This window comes from Papio anubis, chromosome 6 (genome assembly GCF_008728515.1).
Source record: "Papio anubis isolate 15944 chromosome 6, Panubis1.0, whole genome shotgun sequence".
Classification (NCBI taxonomy): domain Eukaryota; kingdom Metazoa; phylum Chordata; class Mammalia; order Primates; family Cercopithecidae; genus Papio; species Papio anubis.
In genome coordinates, this window is record NC_044981.1 from 110749344 (window position 1) to 110772030 (window position 22687).

Sequence of the window (22687 nt, forward strand, 5' to 3'; positions counted from 1 at the left end):
TCTCCCAAAAGATGGACAGAGGCTGCTGAGGACCTTAGTCCTTTGCAGGAACCAGAAGGAAAAGCCCAGGCAACCTTCACTACCACACCCTGATTGCTACCAAATTCTTGAGTGTTCTCCATTCATTTCAGTATTTTTCATAGAGTAGGAAATTTCATTATTAATATTTCAGCTCAGGAGAGAGAGATGGCTGGTGTCTCTCACATCCCTGTCCCTTCATAGCCACTGCCCTTGGAAGACCAAACAGGACCAAGTATGGACCTGGCTCACCGAGTTGGGAAGGTACTGGAAGGGGCGTTAGTGAAGCAGGCTGGCCCCCTTCGGGCACTTCCTGTCTGCCCTCCCTGTGTCCAACCTGGCCTCCCTGTGTCCCCTGCACCTTTGCTCTTTGACTTACACCAGTTCTGTGTCCTACTTCCATTCTGGCTTCCTCTGCAGTCTGATCTTTATGGTGTTTCTAACTCTCTTGCTTTCCTCCCTTCTCAGATGCAGTCCAAACCTTGACCCTACCTCGTAACTCATTACCACCTCCACCTGTGCTTTGGAATCTACAGGCAGGTGCTGGCCTTCCCTTCTGGAGACCACAGCCAGCTCTCTGCTGCCCCCACCTGGTCCATAGCAGAACCTGCAGACGGTAACCTGGCAAACTGGTCCTTAAATCTATCGCGGCTTCACCAGTTTCCGGCATCAATTCGAATTTTGCTAATTTTGTTTCACCATAGCCTAGCTTGACTTTCATTAACAATGTTTAATGTTTAATGACAAAATTATGCTAACAAGTAAATGATCAAACTTAGGGGAAGGACTTTATTTTCTAAGGTAAGTGCAAAACAGTGGTAGCATTGTGACCATTCTGAAAAATCTAGCCTAAAATGATGGCTTTTTTTTTTTTTTCTAATCACTAGAACACACTATGTAAGTGTAGAGCTATTCCAAAAAGCGACCACTTTTGTAACACTGATTTTTTTTTTCATTTCAGTTCAAATTTCCTATAATAGTAGTAACAGACGGTGGGGAGGAGGGGAAGAAGGAGGAAGAGGAAGAGGAGGAAAAGGAGATGACTCAGCTATAGTTCCCCTAATCCTCTTGGTTTGTGAAGCAGCTCAGAAACTTATTAGAATAAATTTCAGCATCCAAGACCACTGAGCCTACCATCCAACCACTCACACCCAAAGAAATAGTAGGAACATAAGTTTGGACCTGATTCCTGCTCAGCTCTCCACCACAAGCCTCTGGCTAGACTCAGGTACACAGCAGACCCTCAGTGAGTGCTTAGTGAATAGATCAATGAATTCACATGTAATTAGTAGTGTTTTCTAAACCATACATTCATTCAGTGCACTATAAACACTTGTTATTTTATATAGTCTGGCAATATAACAGCACTTGCTTCTAATATGCAGATACTCAATAGTACAAGTGTTGTTCTCTCCTTAGTTATTTCTTTTTTTTTTTTTTTTTTTTTTTGAGACAGAGTCTCGCTCTGTCGCCCAGGCTGGAGTGCAGTGGCGCGATCTCAGCTCACTGCAAGCTCCGCCTCCCAGGTTTTACACCATTCTCCTGCCTCAGCCTCCTGAATAGCTGGGACTACAGGCACCCACCACCTCACCTGGCTAGTTTTTTGTATTTTTTTTAGTAGAAATGGGGTTTCACCGTGTTAGCCAGGATGGTTCTCCTTAGTTATTTCTATTAATAACTTCAACTCCATATTATACATTTAAAAGTAACCTAGGAGTGAGAAAAGCATCTGTTTTCATAAACCATCAAAGAATTTCAGTGCTATGATTAAAAAATAAAAAGTCTGAAAATACATATCTACATTTTTTCACCTTTTGAAAACAAAGCATTTCTCAACAGAAATCCAATGAGGTTTTACAAATATTCTCTTGTCCATGAACTTGCACTGACATCCAGAAGGTATAATAATGGGGCAGTTGAGTTTGGTGGTCTTAGGCAGAATGGAACTGCAACTTAGGCTCAGTGGAAAATGATGCAATTTCCTTGCAAATCGAAACCACAATGAAATACCATCTCACACCAGTTAGAATGGCAATCACTAAAAAGTCAGGAAACAACAGATGCTGGAGAGGATGTGGAGAAATAGGAACACTTTTATACTGTTGGTGGGGAGCATAAATTAGTTCAACCATTGTGGAAGACTCTGTGACAATTCCTCAAAGATCTAGAACCAGAAACACCATTTGACCCAGCAATCCCAATACTGGGTATATACTCAAAGGATTATAAATTATTCTATAAATAATTTAAAGGATTATAAATTATAAAGACACATGCACACGTATGTTTACTGCAGCACTATTTACAATGGCAAAGACTTGGAACCAACCCAAATACCCATCAATGATAGACTCGATAAAGAAAATGTGGCACATATACACCACGGAATACTATGCAACCATAAAAAAGAATGAGTTCATATCATTTGCAGGGACATGAATGAAGCTGGAAACCATCATTCTGAGCAAACTAACACAAGAACAGAAAACCAACCACCGCATGTTCTCACTCATAAATGGGAGTTGAACAATGAGAACACATGGACACAGGGAGGGGAACATCACACACTGGGGCCTGTTGGGGGGTAGGGGATAAGGGGAGGGAGAGCATTAGGACAAATACCTAATGCATGTGGGGCTTAAAACCTAGATGACAGGTTGATGGGTGCAGCAAACCACCATGGCACATGTATACCTATGTAACAAACCTGCACGTTCTGCACATGTATCCCAGAACTTAAAGTAAAATTTAAAAAAAAAAGAAAGAAAATGATGCAATTTCTTTTATAATGGAGAAAAATCACTTGGTTGTAAATTCCAAATTAAGTACAATGTGGATAGATGTGTAAACACATACAAAATTGCAAAAAGTGATATGGAATGTCCTTTTATTTAATGACAAGCTCTCTCTATCACCCAGCCTGGAGTACAATGCCATAATCATGGCTCACTGCAACCTCAATTTCCTGGGCTCAAGTGATCCTCCCACCTCAGCCTCCCGAGTAGCTGGCAATACATTTGCACACTACCACAACCAGTAGTTTTTTAATTTGTTGTTGAGTTAGGGTCTCGCTATGTCGCCCAAGCTGGTCTCAAACTTCTGGCCTCAAGTGGTTCTCCCACCTCGGCCTCCCAAAGTGCTGGAATTACAGGCATGAACCACCATGCCTGGCTTCATTTGGAATTTTTTATAGATTATATTGATAAACTCAGGATTGAGGTCTACACTCTTAGAAAGATTAAACCCAAAGACCCAGGACTACATGATGAGAGCAAAATTGTCCACGCTACTTTGAAAAAGAGTCACATTAATACCAAGGCATTTTGATTAGTTGTGAAAAAACTGACCAAACAAGATAGAGATATTATGTACTACGAATGGTACACTCTTATAAAGGAAATACAATAATTAATAAAGTGAAGGGTCTAAACATGAAAGCAGCCAAATATATAAAGCAAAAACTATTTAGAAGTCCAAGAACTTGATTTAAATTTAATTATAGTGGGAGACATCAACATATTTCTTTTAGAAGTGAATCAATATTATATTCATTTATCTACATTTGCTGATCATATACTGATCCTTATGTCTTTCAGTTAGAGAATTTTTTCATCTATCAATCAACCATTTACAAAATTTGATCATGAAGTCAGGCACGGTGGCTCATGTCTGTAATCCCAGCACTTTGGGAGGCTAAGGCAGGCGGATCACGAGGTCAGGAGATCGAGACCATCCTGGCTAATGTGGTGAAATCCCATCTCTACTAAAAACACACAAAAAATTAGCCGGGCGTGGTGGCAGGCGCCTGTAGTCCTACTCAGGAGGCTGAGGCAGGAGAATGGCATGAACCCGGGAGGCGGAGCTTGCAGTGAGCCGAGATCGCGCCAGTGGACTCCAGCCTGGGCAACAGAGTGAGACTCTGTCTCAAAAAAAAAAAAAATTTGATCATGAATTTGAGCACAAAGAATGTTAAAACATATTTTTTAAAAAGGTTTAGGGCTGGGCATGGCAGCTCACGCCTTTAATCCCAGCACTTTGGAAGGCCAAGGCGGGTGGATCACCTGAGGTCAGGAGTTCGAGACCAGGCTGGCCAGCATGGTGAAACCTTGTCTCTATTAAAAATACAAAAAAATGGCCAGGCATAGTGGCTCACACCTGTTATCCCAGCACTTTGGGAGGCTGAGGCAGGCAAATCACCTGAGGTCAAGAGTTTGAGACCAGCTTGGCCAACATGGTGAAACCCAGACTCTGCTAACAATACAAAAATTAGCTGGGCATGGTGGCGTGTGCCTGTAATCCCAACTACCCAGGAGTCTGAGGCAGGAGAATCGCTGGAACCTGGAAGGCAGAGGCTGCAGTGAGCCAAGATGGTGCCACTGCACTCTAGCCTGGGCAACAGAGCAAGACTCTGTCTCAAAAAAATAAATAAATAAATAAATACAAATACAAAAAAATTAGCCTGGCGTGGTGGTGCATGCCTATAGTCCCCTCTCTTTTTTTTACTTGACAAATAAAAACTGCATCTATTTTTGGGTACAATGTGGCATTTTGATACACACATACAATGTGAAATGATTAAATCAAGCTAATTAACATATCTACCACCTCACATACTTATCATTTTTTTGTGGTAAGAACTTTGAAGTTGTCCAGGTGCAGTGGCTCACACCTGCAATCCCAGCGCTTTGGGAGGTCAAGGTGGGAGGATCGCTTGAGCCCAGGAGTTTGAGACCAGCCTGGGCAACATAGGGAGAACCTGTCTTTATTTATAAAAATTAAAATAATTTTTGTTTTTGAGAGTCTCACTTTGTCACCCAGGCTGGAGTGCAGTGCCATGATCTAGGCTCACTGCAACCTCCACCTCCTGGGTTCAAGCAATTCTCCTGTCTCAGCCTCCCATGTAGCTGGGATTACAGGCACCCACCACCATGCCTGGCTAATTTTTGTATTTTTAGTAGAGGCAAGGTTTCACTATGTTGGCCAGGCTGATCTTGAACGCCTGATCTCAGGTGATCTGCCCACCTTGGCCCCCAAAGTACTGGGATTATAAGCATGAGCCACCACACCCAGCCTAAAATAAAAATTTTAAAAAGAACTTTTAAGTTCTACTCTCTCAGCAGTTTTTAGGTATACAGTACGTCATTATTAACTGCAGTCACCACGCTGCACAATAGGTCTCCAGAACTTACTCCTCCTATCTAACTAAAACCTTGTGCCCTTTGACCAATATCTCCTCTTTCTGCCCCATTCCATTTCCTCCCCAGCAACCCACCATTCTCCTCTCTGTGTCTATGAGTTCAACTTTTTTGGACTCCACATATAAGTGAGATCATGCACGATTTGTCTTTCTGTGCCTGGCTCATTTCACTTAACACGATGTCCTCCAGGTTCATCTACGTTGTCACAAATGATAGAATTTTCTTCTTGTTTAAGGCTAAATAGTATTCCACAGTGTAGACATACCACATTTGCTTTATCCATTCATCTGTTGATGGACACTCAGGTCGATTCCGTATCTTGACTATTGTGCATAATGCTACAATGAACATGGGGGTGCAGAGATCTCTTTGACACTGATTTTACTTCCATTGAATATATACACCCAGAAGTTCACCCCCTGACTTTCTACATATTATTTTACTTCACGATTTTTGGATAAAATTATGACTCAGTTTCCTCTAACTCCTCTCCACTTCAAAATCTGTCTTCTGGCCAGATTCAGTGGCTCATGCCTATAATCCCAGCACTTTTGGAGGCTGAGGCAGGCAGATCACTTGAGGCCAGGAGTTCGAGACCAGCCTGGCCAACATGGTGAGACCCCATCTCTACTAAAAATACAAAATTAGCCAGGTATGGTGGTGCATGCCTGTAATCCCAGCTACTCGGGAGGCTGAGGCAGGAGAATTGCTTGAACCCGGGCAGCGAATATTGCAGGTGAGCAGAGATCGCACCACTGCGCTCCAGCCTGGACAATAAGAGTGAAACTCCATCTTAAAAAAAAAAAAAAACAAAACAAAAAAAAAACTTAGCTGGGTGTGATGGTGCACGCCTGTAATCCCAGCTACTCAGGCGACTGAGACATGAGAATCACTTGAATCCAGGAGGTGGAGACTGCAGTGAGCCGAGATCGCGCCACTGCACTCCAGTCTGGGTGACAGAGCAAGACTCTGTCTCAAAAAAAAAATTTTTTTAAGTGCCTTCTTCACCTAGACTTGCCTCCTACTTTTCTCACATATTACAGAAAGATGTATTCATTTATTTATTCAACAAACATCTAATTGGGCCCCTACCATGTGCCAGGAGCCAAGGATACTGTGATGACCAGGCAAGAGGTCTCTGCTGTAACGAAGCTTATACGCTGGTGAAGAGAGACAGGCAGCACACAATTAAATAAATAAACAAGAAATCACCAAGTGACGATCAATGCAATGTAATGATGGAAAAACAGGTATTGTAATGAATGTTGAATGGCTACTTTGGACCGGATGGTTAGGGAAGGACTTCGGAATTTAAAGTGAGAGCTGGGTAAGACAACAGATTCAGCCAAGTAAGAAGCTGAGGGAAGGGCTCTGCAGGAAGACGGGCTAGTTAGAGGAAGGCCAGCCACACGACCATCTTAACAGCTCTGAGAAAATGCAAGATGTGCAAACGGCAGTGGGGGAGAATGGAGGAGTTACGGCAGAAGAAACAGGCCATAGGCTGGCCCTGGAGGGCTTTAGAGGACAAGGTAAAGAAAGTAGATGCTATTCCAAGTGCAAAGTGAGGCCATTTTTCCTCCCTCCAGTACTGAGTTTCCCCCCCTTTTGTCCTGGATCTAAATTTGTCTCCAACAAATCTTCTGTGTCTTCCATTTCTTCCCTCTCCCATCTGGCCTTCTCCCCAATGCAAATATGTTTTACAATCTCTCATCCATTACAAGAACAACCTTGCATTGATTCTGCTACTCACTCCACATCTCATTTATACTCATCTGCACTAAATTTCTTAAAAAGTACCCTCGTGATAGCAAACACATAGACTGCTTATTACAGGCCAGGCTCTGTGCTGGCAGCTTTCTGTTTCTGAACTCCTTCCATTCTTCCAACAGCCCTACCAAGTGGTTATCATCATGATCTCCATTTTACAGAAACTAAGGCCACATAGTAACTTGTCCAAGGTCACCCAGCAAGCAAGTGCCGACCCCAAGATCCACACTGAAACACTCCAGCACCTGAGTCCCTGCCCTTCCCCTTTGGTTTGGACTTGATACCCCACCTCCCCGGGGCGTGCTGTTGCCCTCACACTTTGGAATCAGGCTTTTGCCTCCTCAGGTTTCTTGAGCAAGTTTCTTGAGTACATGATTGTCCTTTACTTCCGCACCTTCCTCAACTTCTCTATAGACTTGTTATTGAATGCCTTCTCCATGGTGGAATTCACCCCTCCTGTACTTCCTCAAAAGCTCACATTTAACCCCTCTCCCCACTCCCCCAACACTATCTCCTTTCCAGAAACCAGCAACCCCAGCCTGGGCCTCAATGCAGCTGCTTTCTCACTCGCTGTGTTCTCCCCTGGATTCCCAGCTCCCAAAGAGTTTCCCTACCACTGTTGTGAATCACCCTGAAGCCCAGCTCTGGCCAGCAGCCTGCTCAGAAATCTGCAATGGTTTCACATTTCCTCTAGAGCAAAGTCCAGGTGCCTTTAGCCTGGTCACAACCTGTCTTTCCAAATTAATTTGTCATGAGTCAGCTTCATGTAACCTGACATGAACCCTCACTATTCTCATAAATGTCAAGCGTTCTCCATTCTCCTTGCTCTTCTCTCCACCTGGAATGCCATCCCCAATCTCTAAGTGGCCAAATACTGCCATGTTCAAAGGCCAAGTTCAAATACCCTTTCTCTAATGATGCAGCAGAAAGTAGTATTTCTGTTCTTTTAAATCTTTAACTAGGAAAACTAAATGGGGAGGACCCATAGGAAACCTGAGTGTCTGGCTTATCCCACTGCTATGGTTTGAATGTGTACCCTCCAAAACTCAGGAGTTGCCAGTGAGATAGTACTAAGAGGCAGGGCTTCAAGAGGTGATTAGGCATGAGGGCCCTTCCTTCATGAATGAAATTAGGTGCCCTTATAAAGGGAATTGATAAATAGAGTTTTTCCGGCCGGGCGTGGTGACTCATGCCTATAATCCCAGCACTTTGGGAGGCCGAGGTGGGTGGATCACCAGGTCAGGAGACCGAGACCATCCTGGCTAACACGGTGAAACCCTGTCTGTACTAAAAAATACAAAAAAATTAGCTGGGCATGGTGGCGGGTGCCTGTAGTCCCAGCTACTTAGGAGACTGAGGCAGGAGAATGGCATGAACCCAGGAGACTGGAGCTTGCAGTGAGCCAAGATTGTGCCACTGCACTCCAGCCTGGGAGACAGAGCGAGACTCTGTCTCAAAAAAAAAAAGAGAGAGTTTTTCCTCTTTTGCCCTTCTACCTTCTGCCGTATGAGGACACAGTGTTCCTCTCCTCTGGAGGCACCATGCATGAAGCAGAAACTGAACTTTCATCCGACAACCAAATTGCTGGTGTCTTGATCTTGGACTTCCCAGTCACCAGAACCATGAGAAATAAATTGTTTTGTAAATTACCCAGTTTCAGGTAATTTTAATAGCAGCACAGAACAGACTAAGACACTCACTTAACATCTTTGCTACATTTTCATGATGAATATGCCTTTCTTCCACAATCAGATTATATGATCCTTGAAGTCTGATTTTTCTCTTCATCCCTTTGGCATTTTGCCCAAGAATGCACTTAATATTTGCTGACTGATTAAGATGTACATGCAGCAATATATGAAATGCACATAATTTTTCTCTTTCCTGAATGATTCTTCCTCCTCACTCTGAAGGAGCAGGCTTGTATCTGAAATCCCTTTGAAATGAACTTGCAATGGCTCATCAGCATATTTTGATGTCCACAGTAGATTTATGGGCAACTCCTTCTTTCCATAGAAATGATGTTGCTGCTTTCCTCTCCCTGCAAATGAGGACTGGGACTGCCGTCCATTGCACTCTCCTAGCCCGGTTCAAGATCCTGTATAAACAGTCTCCAGGCAGTCACAGTTTGGATTACAAGATCTTCAGGGTCTTTACAGGCAACATTCCTGTCTTCTTGAGTTAAATCTTAAGTTCCTGGCATCAGACAGGAAGCCATGTAGATACAAAATTATAGAAGACCAGTGCTGGAGGGGAGTCTTAGGTATCAAATAGCCCAGCTCCCTCACAAATGGAGATCCTGAAATCTGGAAAATTGAAATTATTTGCCCAGAGCTTTAGGCTTTCAACAAATATTTAGCAATGTATTATTGGCAACTTTCACTGTGCTAGGTGAGAGGGCTACTGTGATGAAAAAGATAGACCCTACAGTCCTGCATCCATGATGTTGACTGTCTAGTAGGAAAAGAAACTAATAAAAAACAATTTTTAATAAAATGACAAGTGTTCTGATATGTAAAGTATTGGTGTCTATGGGAAAACACAAACTGCATGTGGAAGTAAAACATGGTCTACATAAAGAATGAGTAAAGACCATTCAACCCAAAGGAAGAAGGAAGGCTCTAGTTATCTAATGAGATCTGGGCCAGACAGAAAATCTATGAATTTCTGTCTCTCTCACTCTGTTTTTGACTCTAGCTCTGTTTTCTACTAACTCTCCTCTTCTAACTCTAATTTTCTATGACATTCCAACTACCCTTCCATTTTCCCCACCTCTCTCCTCTCCTGCCTTCCCTTTCTCCTTTCTTCTCCTTCTAGCCCTTCCTACTCAGCTTGCCTTATGACTTCCATCTACTCACCTGAGCACTTAAGAACCCTTCCACTATTTAACTCTGCTGGGTTTTGGTGCACTGAGAATAAAAACAGAACCTTCATCCTCCAACATGCGCATTCATGCTTGCCTTCATTCATTCTGCAACACTTGCTGCCAGCTATATGTTCCGGGGGTGGGGGAGGGGGAAAGGAAGGGGAGGGGGATGGGGAAGAGGTACCAATAGGGTGAGTAAGAACACAGCCAAGTAGGCCGGGCGTGGTGGCTCAAGCCTGTAATCCCAGCACTTTGGGAGGCCGAGACGGGTGGATCACAAGGTCAGGAGATCAAGACCATCCTGGCTAACCCGGTGAAACACCGTCTCTACTAAAAAATACAAAAAACTAGCCGGGCGAGGTGGCGGGCGCCTGTAGTCCCAGCTACTCAGGAGGCTGAGGCAGGAGAATGGCCTAAACCCGGGAGGCGGAGCTTGCAGTGAGCTGAGATCTGGCCACTGCACTCCAGCCTGGGCGACAGAGCGAGACTCCGTCTCAAAAAAAAAAAAAAAAAAAAAAAGAGAACACAGCCAAGTAGAGGTCAGCTTCTCAGTGAAGGTGCTCTGGCTGCAGAAACAGATATACTAAGGCCAGAAGCTCCAGTACTTTGAAGGAACAGAGAGCTCATAGAGTTAAGTCAAGAAAACTGCAGTGGACCCAGCAAGGTCAGTGGAGGCTGGATGGAGGAGACCCAGGAGCTGTGGGTACTTCTGTCATTCTTATTCACCAGGAACCTAATTTCCTTGGGTGGCCCTTCTACCAGAGAACAGGAACGTGCACTTTTCCCTATAGAAATAGTTGGGATTATTAACAAGAAAATGTACTGTAAAGGCCTTAGTAGGATGATGGCTAAAGGAAGTGTGTGTGTCTCTCTCTCCACACCAACCACACAACTTTTTCTCCCTCACCTCTAATAGCTGAAAAAGAGGGTCAGTGTCTGGACTCCTCTGGGCATGGAACTTGTTGAGTTTTTTAAAATATCTCCAAACCTAAGATTTAATTTTTTCAATTCCCCTCTACAGCTTTAAATCAATTTCAGAATGCCAGTTACTTATGGAAGACACATTTCAACAATTTTCTATGAAGAGCCCAAAGAAAAGACACTGAAATTAGCCAATTTCTTCTGATCATGATAGTTGTGCTAAGGGAATTTTTTCCCAATAATTTCTTAGTTTTTCAATGTCATTCTTTAGGCCCTGCCCAAGTAAAATGTAATTTTTAAGTGATATGAGGAAATAACTGTCTAAGAGATTTAGGCAAAATGAAATAAAATACCTAAAATGATTTGAGAACCAGAATCGTGCAAAATTCTTGTCTCTGTCTCTTTGAAGTAATAATTTGAGATAATGTCTCTATATTCCTAAGAGAAAATATAGATGAAAATAAAATCATTTCTTAATATGCCATTCTGCTTTGGGAAAATGTAATAAAACATTATATGTAAGTCATCTTGAGGTGATTTAGAAATCATTTATTTTTGAAGTATTTGAAACCTTTTAAGTCTTGGCATGGGAAAGGCAGGGATGATGAATTCAGCGAAAAAAAAAAGAAACAGAGAAAGAAACAGAAGGTGTGGAGTGGAGTGGTGGAGAGAAAAGGGCTTGCCCAGATGTAAGGCTGTGCACACACGGTCAAAATGTGCGGCTCCAGATTGACAAGAGCTTCTCTTGCTGGGGTCTGGTGGCTTCCAGCTCCGGAGTTCTGGGCTTCTGAGTTCAGAGATCACCGTCCTCTAACTGCATTGTCTCTTTAAAACAAAATCTCTCTAAGGCCAGTTTAACGATGAAATTAACAATGATTTAGAGGTCCTGACAAACACTTCTAAAAAGCAAACCACTTAAAAAATCTGCGGACTGCATGAAGCTCAGGTTCGGGTCCAATTCCCCGTTACCCTGTGAATTCTCTGACCTTTCCCACCTCATTTTCTTGTTTAATGGAAGTCTTTCAAGCCAGGAAAATTAGAGCAGTCCCAGGGCTTGAAGGCGAACATGCTAGGTGCAGCCGTTTGCAAAGAATATTAATTCTACTAATCCTAAACCACCCTCCACACACAGGCAAATGGAATTTTGGTGTTCACAAACCTTGATTTGATTTTTATCACTGCTATTCCTGTTCAGGATACTGATAGTAAAACTACAAAAAACATTTTAAGGATTACAGTTAAAGGACTGCAGTTAAAGTTGGCATGTTATCTACCTATTTAACATTTGGAGGCAGTAATTGGGAAAATACTTACTTCATAAACCCAAACTTGTCATAATAATAAAATGATGATGAGAGTTACCATTTCAGTCTTTCATTCCTACCTCGTTCTCAATTCAGGAAGCGGAAAAAGTTCTTTTAGAGGTGTTTAAAAGAAAGCAAGAAAAACACAGACACAATACATTTTTCTCAATTGACTTTCAGCTAAAACATGGATCGCTGTTTAGTGTGAAAAAGAAAAAAGCAAAACTTTACTCATGGAATAGGGAAATTTAGATTATTGTTTTTAAAACTTTAAGAAAACAGTGCACTCCGGGTTGAGAAACACACTGCTAACTGTTTTCATCAGGCAGGTGCTGTGTGTATCAACGTGTTTGGGTGTTCAATCATTGACCTTTATCAGATGGGCTGGAAAGTAGGGACTCTGGCAGGTCACTCTGTCAAAGATATATCTGTGCCTGCTATTTTTCAGCCTAAAGAGAAATTGCCTTTTTGTGTTATCTAAAGCTTCATCCTCATTATATCCTGATTTATTTTAAATAGTTATTTCTTAGTTATTTCTTTCGTGATAGTTTTTCAATAAGCTACTGGGTTCTGTCACAGATCATAAACTAGAAATCATGTCAGTATCAATGTTCAGTTCTTAATTTATATTACTTGAAACTATGGTAATGGTATCCTTGTTTATTTGCTTTTACAGAAGGCTGACCTTCTCCTAGTAACCTGTAAAAGCAGAGTTCACTTCCAACAGGTGGTAATGTGAGTTTTTAGCATGTCTTGTGATTTAAATACAGTTTTCTCCATGGGATCTGTAATTTCTCAAGTCTAAGTCACCACTTCAGTCTTTTCGTTTTGACTTCTAAGTATGCTTACCTTGACTCACCTAGCAAGAATGTGATGTGCCTGGAATGGCATCAAAGTCTGTATAACAAAGGGCAGTGGAAATGCTGCTAAAATGCGTCCAAGATCCCTCATAGAAAGAATATCTTTAAACAACAAGGTCCGGGGCAGAGGGAATCAAAAACCACCACCACCAAAGGAAGCCGACACCGAATAATAGCACTTCAATAGAAAAATGACATGCTCAATGTTCCCTTTCGGATTAACTCATTTCACCTTTGTGTAATTATTATCCTATCCCTTCCCTCTCAGGAACAGCAGGTGCTTTGTTTCATAGCGTAGCCATAAAATAGGGACAACCAAAACTTGCGATGTGTGTTTCCCTTGCATTGTTCCCTATTTGTTCTGTGTGTAAGGTTTTTCCTCCAACAAGATTGTCATCTCCTTGAATATAAAGCTGTACTTTGTGGGGCCACTGTTAGGCACCAACCACAGTTCTGGGGACACAGTGAAAGCTCAAACCAAAAAATGCATGGAATTGAACAAAGCAAGAGAACACACCTAATTCCCATGTCTGTGATTGATTTGTTTCATAATCTAAAGAAAGTGCATTCATGCTTCAATTATTATGGGCAGTTAATGTTTAAAAAAATTGAAACAAAAGGTGCCGGCCCGTCTGAGAGAACTGTTTGAGTCAATGCTAGTCAAGTTCTTATTAAATGCACTGGGCAAAGTGCTGACAATAGGACTACTTTCTAGAAATCTCAGTTGATCTCAGCAGAAAAAGAGATTGTGAAATAAAAGTGGTGAATAGATAAATATGAACATGATCAATATGAACGGGACTTTGAAGTACCAACCTACATGAAGATCTATAGGCCATTAATTAATAAATTAGCTAATTTCTAAACCATCTCCTTACTGTAGTGGAGACAATCTCAGTGCCATTCCAGGCATTATATGAAATACCCTATTTTTGTTTTCACATGCAATTAAATAATCACCAAAAAGAAAGCTGAGGCTCAAAGAGGCGAGCAATGTATCCGAGAGCATTTAGCCAAATCCCACCTTACCAAGAAACCAGCCCAAGCCCTCCATGTAATAGACTAGAATAATGACACAGATAAGTAGCTTACAATGAACTCAGGCTTAACTATTCCTAGAATCAGGTCTCCTGAGTTAGAGTTTAAGCATGCTTTCCACTACATAGAATAAACAGTGACTTAATTTACTAGCTGCACAAAAGTTTAACAAGAGTTTTCCAGACGAGCATGGGAATGATCCACAATTTTTCTTATAAACAAAATTCTTCGTTTAATACATGCTAAAGACTTCTAAAACTCTTCTTTGCCACTAATTCTGAAGAGAAACTAAGAAGCTAAGAAGCAGTGCAGTTGTAACTCAGCTCTGTCTCTCCCTCATTCTCAGAAAGAGGGGCAGAACCTCCCAGAACTTCCTCATGGTACATCTTCTGTTGCTGCTGCCACTTTCTCGCCTGTGGGCCTCTCTTCTCTTCATCTCACCGTGTGGATTTGCTGGTGCAGGGTAGAGGGATGACGAGGTAGAAAGAATTGGCAGCAGGAGTCCCAGGCAGTAGAGCACAGATGTTGAGCTGGGCCCAAGACCCAGACAGACCTGGCTTTGTATCCTGATTCTTTCAATTCCCCACTACTGATTGGAGGCATGTTATTTAACCTCTGTTTCCTCCCCATTTAATAATGGTACTACCCCAAGGGTTGGTATAAAGAGCAAAGGAAATGATCAGTTCTTGGTCACTATTAACCATGATTATTTTCCAGAACTGGAAAATAAATCTATATTGTTGCACATAAACCAAATACAGGAAAAGAAATGATGAAACTTCGACTTCTGTGATAGGTGGCAAGAGAGTTTATAATCACCCGGTTTATACCAGCAAGGCCATATTGATTGTGAAAATATCTAAATATTTTCACCAGTTGATAGAGTCACTAAGTTGAGTCTCTTGAGTGCCCTCCTGTGTCATCCCAGTGGCGGTGGCCCCTCTGCAGGACTGCCTCCTTTCACCTCACTCCAGCAATAGTTAATACATTCACACCTGGCCGAGTGGTGGCTGAATGGTGGGGGAGACACCAGGACCCTGCTGTGTGCCACTGGCCAGCATCCCTTCTAATTGGTTTTGGCGCCTGATACTTGGTAATTTATAAAGAAAAGAGGTTTAATTGACCCATACTTCCACATGGCTGGGAAGGCCTCAGGAAACTTAATCATGGCAGAAGGCAAAGGGGAAACAAGGCACATCTTACACAGCAGCAGGAGAGAGAGAGGGAGAGAAAGGGGAACTGCCAAAGACTTTTAAACCATCAGCCCTCGTGAGAACTCACTCACTATCACGAGAACAGCATGGGGGAAACCACGCCCATGATCCAAACCCTTCCCATCAGGTCCCTCCCTGGACACGTGGTGTTACAATCTGAGATAAGATTTGGGTAGGGACACAGAGCCAAACCATATCAGTGCCCAAACAGGCCATAGAGCCAAAACATATCACTGCTCAAATAGGCTGTGCACATAACTATTGTGAATATTTCTTTGGGCTGGGAATAATTATTTTGTGACATTCAGCAGTCTTAAGCACCAAAATAAAAGCTATGCTCTTGGGAACAAAGTGAGGGCTTGTGGAACCTGTGCGTGCATTAGGAAACAGGACATAGGACTTCTTCCTCTGATTAGAAGCCACCCCTCACCAGGAGATGTACCTTGGGGAATAGAATGCAGGCTAAACTCTACCGTCCACTTGCCTCTCATCTGGACACCCCAGTGCAAAGCATGGCCTTATAGGCAATTGTCCACTTCCCACCTGCATCTCCTGAATAAAATACTGCAAAATGGAAATGATACCAAGCTGCAAATCCAACAAAGTTCTGGTTTTCCCCATGATATCCACATGGTGCTTTCAAAACACAAAATTGTAAGAATTTTCTAAATAATTGTATTACATTTTTTAAATTGTATTATAATTTTTAAAACAATTTTACCGTTTTTGAGACACATCGCCTCCTATTTTGTTTAGTGACTATTGCACTCACTCTTTTAAAGTCATCCCAGTATTGGTCAATTTTAAGTTCACATTAGAATCATCTGGGAAGCTTTTATTTAAAAATACTGAAGCCTGAGCCGAACCCCTAATCAATTAAATCAGAATGTATGGAAGTGGAGCCCAAGCATCAGCATATATTTTAAAGCTCCCAGAGTATCTAATGAGTGCCAAAGGTTTAAAACCACTGTCCTACAAATGCTAGAGTCATTTAGAAATGAAGCCGTGTATTGGGGCTTACCACTGTGTGTGCACATATATGTGATATCTTTCTTTGTATTTATAAATATTTATTGCGAGTTAAATATACATACTGAAGAGTCTACATAACATATACGTATGCTTTAAAAAAAAAAAATAAGAAAAAGAACACCAATATGTTGTCTACCCAACCAAAGATCTAGAAAATCTAAACAAAATATTTTTGCTTCTGCCTGTTTCGAATTTTAATGGCTGGACTCCTACTATACGTATTGTGCTGAGACTTGGTATTTTGTGCTTAAAATTTTGATGAGTTTTACATATTTTTCATTTAACCCTCACAACATGAATAAAGTTTTGCAGATGGGGAAACTGAGGTTTGAAAGGGCCAATAGTTTGACAAGAGTCACTTTCTAACAAGTGGCAGAAGTTGAGTTAGAACATAGAACTATACCTCTCAAAAGCTTAGCCACTGAACTGTACTGAAACTAACCGCTGTACTGAACTCACTGCAAAATCATGAAGAAGAAATAAAGTCACTGCCTCGCAAAGTTAAAAGTTTAGGAACACAATTGTACCCTTTCCCATTGCCCAAACTGCTGTATTCACTGAAGTTGCCAGCCCAAGTCATACAGTCCTGTGGAGTTATTAGGAATTTTACGTTTTCCTATAGAAAGGATTTGTTCAATTCTCCTGCCAGATGAGCACATGTAAAGAATGTCCATTCTGATTTCTCTGAAACTATTGAATTCTAAAGTGCTAATCTGATGACTATACCAGCATATCTATTTTAAGATGGACATAAAATGGACATACAGTAAGTGCTAGCAATTCCTGTGTTCTTTTTACCATATTAAATAAAGATATCTTTCACACAAGCAACTGTCAGTAGTAATGTTTTACTTTAAAGACTATTATGCCTGATAGTTCCTTTTGTTTTTATACCTTTTGCCTCCTTAATTTGGCTTTAATGATCAGTCATAATCTGCTATGAATTTTAGGGATAAGAAGTTGAATGAATGTGTACATCACATGCATTCATTTTCTATTCTTTTTTCAGTTTAGTTGAAAGTCACACTGTAGACCTTTAGATTGTTGTTTTGAATAGAAAGCTCTCGGTGAGACTGGAGTGTTAATACAGAAGACATTGCTTGGTGAATTACTCCTATTAAGCGTCTAATTCCCAGACGGTACCCACAGTGAGGGAGTGGAACCTTCTTTTAGAGGCTGACTCATGGAATCCTATAGATAAATCGGAACACCAATTCATTAGCATTCATTAGCCATGAGAAACTCAACGGTAAAAGGCCATGAGAAACTCAATGCTATAAAGGACTGGAGATTTGCATCATTGGACAATCAAATGGGAAACCACTTTATGAATGGAACTTGCAGGAGGAACAACGGAACCAGAAAAGTGGGGAGCTCTTGGCTGACTCCCAGTAGGAAAGACCTGCCACTGGGACTAGTCATCTCCTCTAATGGTCAATACTTGCCTTAGCAGGCCAGGCTCAGTGGCTCATGCCTGTAATCCCAGCACTTTGGGAGGCTGAGGTGGGCGGATCAACTGAGGTCAGGAGTTCGACACCAGCCTGGCCAACATAGTGAAACACCGTTTCTACTAAAAATACAAAATTAGCTGGGCATGGTGGTGCATGCCTGTAATCCCAGCTACTCGGGAGGCTGAGGCAGGAGAATCACTTGAACCCAGGAGGCGGAGGTTGTGGTGAGCCAACATCATGCTACTGCACTCCAGCCTGGGCAACAAGATCGAAACTCGGTCTCAAAAACAAACAAGCAAACAAAAAAACTTGCCTTAGCATATCTTGGTTTAGTCTCCTTGAGCTTCCCTCTTCTAAGCCTTAGCCTGGCCATCTTCAGGAAAACCTGTTCTTGCTTATCTATGCCTACATGTAATATGATATTTAAAACCTGGATTTAGACTCAAACTTGGCTGATTTACCAGCTCTGTGATCTTAGTTAGACATATGACTCTTCTAAGCCTCAGCTTCCTTATCTGTAAAGCAAGACAAATACTCTCTTCCCACAGGTGTGTGGGAGGATTAAATGAGATAACTTTGATACATTTAGAACAGTTATGCACCAAACTCTATTCTAAAGACTGCTGTTTATCTTATGGAGTCAATATCATCATTTTGTTTTCCATCCCACATAACAGTTGGATGCCAATATGAAGTGTATATTTATAACTGAGAATCAACTATTTTTACTGAATGAGGAATATTAATGAGAATGATTTTAACCAAAACAGCAAACGATGGCACTGGTGTGCTGTGTGTGAGTGAGAATAGCTCAGGAATACCAGAGGGGAAAAGGATTTCAGAATCAATAAGTACTTTTGTGAGCTATTTCACAAAAATGACATGAAAGAAAATATTTAGAGATACGGAAAAGGTCAAACTAACCTGAAACTCAGTTTTATTGACAAAAGTTTAAGTTACCTTTAGCATATTTCATCATCCCATAATCAGGACCATCAATAAATATTTACTGAGTGCCTACTGCAGTCAAGACACTGCAGTGTGGGCTGCAGTTAATGTCCAGGTGATGGGAGAATTGCTTAGAAGTACAAGCAATTGTACTTTCTTGGATGACTAAAATCTAATTGGAGAGTCAGGCATAGCATAAAAATAAATCTATAGAAGAAAAATCAGTAAACAAAAGTAGCCTACAAAATTTTCCCATGTTTTTTGGGATGCACTTATATGGCTTTAAATTTTAAAAATATTTTGAAATATAAAGCTTAAAAGAGTGAACAACTCGGGTCATCATACTTTTTTTTTTTTTTTTTGCCAGAACCTCACTAGAGGAAGATATTAGATTGGATGATATGAAAATGTCAATATTTAACCTTTTTTACATCCAAAAAAACCCCAAAATTTCATGTGGTTCAACCTTGATTTCAGTAAGCTATTTCTGAAAGCTGGATATATGTTGAAATATGAGTAACATTTGCAGTCCATCTACTCTGGACTCATGCTAATTCCTTCTGGGGCCTTTTCAGATTCAAGATAGATTCGCAGGAAAAAATGCATAATATTTAAACTGACGGACTGGAAAATTAGCATGAAAAGTTCACCAGTGCTATGGAAAATTTCACCCAACACATTTCGTAAAGAACAAAAACCTAAACACACATGGTAGATCCACTTCAGCAAATCATGTTAGTGCAGCAACATTATCCAACAATAAAATTTTAGAACAATTTTCTCCCCAAGGGACTCATTTTCCTTAGAAAATTATGCAAAGTGTGAACAACTGTGAAATACAATTGTCACCCAAAGTATTTAACTTGACAACAGATTGAAAACTGTTACAATGTAATATAATTTACAATGACTAAAATTTTAATTTTAATGGGTAGTACCCATAAAAGTTGTGTAGTTTAATTAATTTCCCTTTTTCATTGGTGCTGTGGGTCTTAAATTTATATTTTGCTACATCTTTATAAAACAACTTTAAATTCCCACACATTAAATTTCTCTACAACTGTCTATATAAATCAGAGTTTTTAATGATAAAGACATGTGATGCCCCTATAGGAATAGACAGAGAAAAAATTAAAACAAACAAAAATGTATTCCCCCTGTGTAAGATATAGACGTTTTTTATCATTGAAGACTTGTTTAGCTGACTTTACAGTCCAAAAATTCTCCTAATTTGAAAGATTGTCATTATAAATTAAAATCTCTGAAAACCTCCAGACTATGTATCAAGTCTTTGAAGATATCAACATTGTGTCCATATATATCCCATAGCCTTGCCTTGGTATCACCTTGTGAGACACAAATGTTCTTTCTATGGCATGTGCTTTTATCCTGATGTGTGAGGCCTTGGTCTGATAACCTCCTTACATAGTCATCTTAATATTCAGTTGCCCAAGGGAAAGTTAATAGAGTAGAAAAAATTAAAACTTACCTTCTTTGGTAGCTACAGAATATAATTCACAATCAAAGGGATTGGTATCAGATTTTGGAGATATTTGAGGCTCTGCGATTATTTCTCTGACTGCTTAGAACCTTAGAATCTACCAAAATAAAATCTATTAATCAAATATTTTTTTTGGACTAAGCTTACACAGTTTGTTCAGGCATTGTTAGCATGTCTGGAAGAGTCATCTCTGCTTTCGGGAAAATTACGTTGACTGAAAGAAAGCACAAAACAATCGTCTCAAAACCGTCAGTAATTTTTCTAAAGGATGTCAAATGTGCACGTCACAGCGAGGGAAAATGTTGACCAATACTGTTGTTTGTGATAAATACATCACATCCTAGTGAAAATGTGGTATAGCAGGTAACAAGTTTCCATTCTGTGCACTAGAACTGAAAAACTGTACCTAGAAAGGATATTCTGAAAAATACTAATCATAGGGACAAAGCCTTAATATTCTTAATACAAACAGCTCTTAAAAGTCTATTTTAAAAATGGAACATGTGAACAGAAAAACTAATAAAAATTTACAAAGGACAAAATAATGGAGACCAGTAAACATAATTTTTAAAGGTCACTGTTCATTGGAGAATTTCAAATGTTTAAAACTGTGTGCTATCAGGTTTTAAATATTTATGGCGGTTATAATGTAGGAAGTAAGCATTCTCAAACACTGCTGGCGAAGTATAAAATATTACAACCTTCCTAGAGCACTATGACTTTATTCAAAATCTTAAAATACTCAAGGGAAAAAAAAGAGCTTTCCTTCATCTACAGTTCAAAATAACATAACTTAAAACTATATTATTCCTAGGCCTATATATAACAAGACATCTTCAAAATGTTGCCTTCTTATGCATGAATATGATGTAATTCTACTTATTTAGATCTTCTTTAATATTTCTCAAGAAAATTTTTCCTCTAATAAGTTTTTCTACATCTTATGTTAGATTTATTTTCTAATGTTATTGTCTTTTTTCTGGTATAGTGAAATGACATTGACTTTTGTATATTAATTTTATATCCTGCCTTCTTGCTGAGCTCTCCTACAGTTTCTAATAATTTATCTGAAGATTCTTTGGAGTTTTTAATGTAAATGTATATATCATCTGAAAATAATTAGTTTCATTTCTTCCTTTTCAATCCTTATATCTGACTATAATTCTCTAAATTTTTGTCATATATATTTTGAGGCAGCTTAATTGGGTATGTATACATGTTTAGAATGGATATTTCTTGGTGAATTGAAACTTTAACCTTATGACTTCCTCTATTACTATAATGTTTTTTATCTAAACATGAGCTTTATCTGATACTAATACAAATGCACCAGCTTTCCTTTGTCACTCTCTGCAGATTTTTCCATCTTTTAATTTTCTGGTTACGTGTATATGCTTTAGGTATGTTCACACGAAAAGCATATATCCAAATTTTTAAAATCTCATTTAATAGTTCCTTTCTTTCAACTGGCAAATTTAACCTATTTATAGTTATTGTGATAGTGATACATTTACACATCTTTCTACTATTTTATTTTACTGTTTCAATTTGATTCAGGATTTCTATTTCTTTTTAATGCCTTCTAATTCTTAAAAGTTCTGTGTTGATACCTTCCCCCAGCAAGTCAAGAATTGAGCCCGATCTCACATCCCTTGGCCTTCTCCCATGTTTTCATCAACCCCCTTACTGTTGATACAATCTAGAATTTTAAGTTTGAATAATATTAATGAAGTTTTCCTTTCTGTATTCTTTGGTATTTCCCATATTTTTATGTCAACAAACTTTACTAAGTCATTTGACTATCTTTATTTCAAAGCATCTCGTGTGTGTGTGTGAAGGTGGAAAGTCTTGGGTACCAAAAAAATTGCAGTTGATCATTCCCTTCCCCATTAAATACCCACTCCTGTTGGTGCTTCATTTCCAGCTCCCTGCAGCCTGGCAGCATTAGAGGAAGATTTTTTTTTTTCCCCCAGCTCATTTTTTTTTTTTCTTCAACTGCCTACTGGCAGACAGCTCCTCACTGCCTGGACTTCGCCTCTGAGGACAACCTTCTGGGCTGCAGCTCTGGGGACAGACACCAAACATCCTGGGACAAAAGCCAAACTCCAAAAACTCTATTCGATCACTCCACAGCCACACCTGAGGCCTCTGCCCCAAGCTGCAGCCACCACCCCAACACACACACCTACACACTAATGCAAAACAATTCTCGCAGATTTTTCCAAATCTTGATGTTTTCCTTCTATAATTTTTCCAGATGTGACAGGTGAGAACCCGTAGTCTCAGCTAGTTCAGCATCTTGTAAGAACTCAAACCTTAAAAATGTGTATATATAAGAATATACCTCACTGAATCTTTATAATATTAAAACATCATTTTTATTTTTTTAAATTCCTGAGTAGCGTTTTCAAGAAATAGTTTGATATATTCATAGGATAGGAAAAAATGTAGCCATTAAATTACACTGTAGAAAAAAATGTCAAATGATGTCGGAAAATAATCTTGATATACTGATAAAGGAAAAAAGTTAGTTTACAAAATAGGATTACAATATGACTTGAGTTCTCAT

General features: G+C 40.1%; 1 protein-coding gene across 1 annotated transcript in view; it reads right to left on the reverse strand.

Moving 5' to 3' along the window:
* The window catches only part of ESR1 (estrogen receptor 1), a 447068-nt gene extending 424631 nt beyond the window's left edge, over positions 1–22437 (reverse strand). The window contains exon 1 of the mRNA XM_017957417.3: positions 20107–22437. The gene's annotated coding sequence lies outside the window, so the exon portion shown is untranslated. The remainder of the gene's footprint in view (positions 1–20106) is intronic.
* Between the last annotated feature and the right edge of the window lie 250 nt (positions 22438–22687).